General features: G+C 41.0%; 1 pseudogene; it reads right to left on the reverse strand.

The window, feature by feature from the left end:
* Window positions 1-300: 300 nt before the first annotated feature.
* Window positions 301-373, reverse strand: LOC129654425 (uncharacterized; annotated as a pseudogene).
* Window positions 374-2,145: the final 1,772 nt, after the last annotated feature.

The raw sequence follows: 2,145 nt of genomic DNA on the forward strand, positions 1-2,145 counted from the left end.
CACATTTAGCTTTAGAAAGTATATCATTTAGTCAATACAACTGCCTTTAAAACTCAGTGTAAGTTATTCATCTCTTGGGTGAACAGTTATTCCCATTTGTAATTAAAATAGCCTATATCCATTTATGATTTCTATTCTTACTTAAAATATCCATTTCATTATTCTAGAGACTCACACAAACCCCTGTGGCTTGAATTTTTGAATTAGTGAAACTCTAGCTTGTTATATTTCATAAATTATAAATCTAATATTTCATAATTAAATTGTTGCTATTAAGGACCACTACAGTAGAATGGAACAACAGACTGGTTCCACGATCAAAGAAACTTCTCTAGTAACAAACTATAGAAATGATCCCTGAAAGTATAGTCTTTAAACAGACTGGTTCCAAGTAGGAAAAGGAGTTTGTCAAGGCTGTATATTGTCACCCTGTTTATTTAACTTATATGTGGAGCACATCATGAGAAATGCTGGACTGGAAGAAACACAAGCTGGAATCAAGATTGCCGGGAGAAATATCAATAACCTCAGATATGCAGATGACACCACCCTTATAGCAGAAAGTGAAGAGGAACTAAAAAGCCTCTTGATGAAAGTGAAAGTGGAGAGTGAAAAAGTTGGCTTAAAGCTCAACATTCAGAAAACGAAGATCATGGCATCTGGTCCCATCCCTTCATGGGAAATAGATGGGGAAACAGTGGAAACAGTGTCAGACTTTATTTTTCTGGGCTCCAAAATCACTACAGATGGTGACTGCAGCCATGAAATTAAAAGATGCTTGCTCCTTGGAAGGAAAGTTATGACCAACCTAGATAGCATATTCAAAAGCAAAGACATTACTTTGCCAACAAAGGTTCGTCTAGTCAAGGCTATGGTTTTTCCTGTGGTCATGTATGGATGTGAGAGCTGGACTGTGAAGAAGGCTGAGCACTGAAGAATTGATGCTTTTGAACTGTGGTGTTGGAGAAGACTCTTGAGAGTCCCTTGGACTGCAAGGAGATCCAACCAGTCCATTCTGAAGGAGATCAGCCCTGAGATTTCTTTGGAAGGAATGATGCTAAAGCTGAAACTCCAGTACTTTGGCCACCTCATGCGAAGAGTTGACTCATTGGAAAAGACTCTGATGCTGGGAGGGATCGGGGGCAGGAGTAGAAGGGGATGACAGAGGATGAGATGGCTGGATGGCATCACTGACTCGATGGACGTGAGTCTGAGTGAACTCCAGGAGTTGGTGATGGACAGGGAGGCCTGGCATGCTGCAACTCATGGGGTCGCAAAGAGTTGGACATGACTGAGTGACTGATCTGATCTGACAGTAGAATTTGCCTCGAATAGTTAAAATATTAAAGGAAAGACAGAATATTATAGAATAACCTAAATGATGCTATTTGTGTCTATTAATCTCAAAAAGGCCATTCATTTGACAGTCTTCGGCTCACCCTAGGAATTATACTCAGTCTTCTCTGTCTATAAGGATATTGACTGGAAAGTGCTTTGTAAGAAATAGGCCCTCTATGTATTTAGTCATTAGCATTGACATTAATTAATTGAGGTTTTCTAATGACCACAGAGTTACTTTGCCAGCAGATTTATAGTCATCAAACAAGATGGCATTTTCCACTGCCTATTCTTCTGTTCCAAGATATTTAATGTGCTCATGGACTCTATTCTTGCTTTCCTTTTAACTCTATGTATCCAGAATGCATAGATTTTAACTTGTGCACCAACCCTAAAACAGTTGATATTGCCAGACTAAGAAGCTGCTGGGAAGGGTTTTTGAGACTTTTGCCAGAACCACTTACAGGAGTGAAGTGAAGACTCATAAATCCATGCTCTGTGTCAAGAGCTGGGCTGACCTAGAGAGAAAGGTGCTGTCAGAAGTTGCAGTTGTTCACTGAGACAACAAGACAAAATAAGAGTAATTCTGGAGAGTTTAGTCACTTCCTGAGATAATATAAGGCAAAGAAGAAAGCACCAGGTCCTTCAGTGATCCATCCCCGCCCCACCCACAGAATGCACCTAGTGAGGTTCAGATGTGTTAGAACAAATAGGAGGGCTGTCTCATTGTTGAGGGAGCATGGGACAAAGGTCTTGTCATTGACTGGGTGGGCGGGGTGGCGGTGGGGGGGCGGGATGTGGGTCCTG

Source organism: Bubalus kerabau, chromosome 5 (assembly GCF_029407905.1).
Source record: "Bubalus kerabau isolate K-KA32 ecotype Philippines breed swamp buffalo chromosome 5, PCC_UOA_SB_1v2, whole genome shotgun sequence".
In the NCBI taxonomy this organism is placed as follows: Eukaryota; Metazoa; Chordata; class Mammalia; order Artiodactyla; family Bovidae; genus Bubalus; species Bubalus kerabau.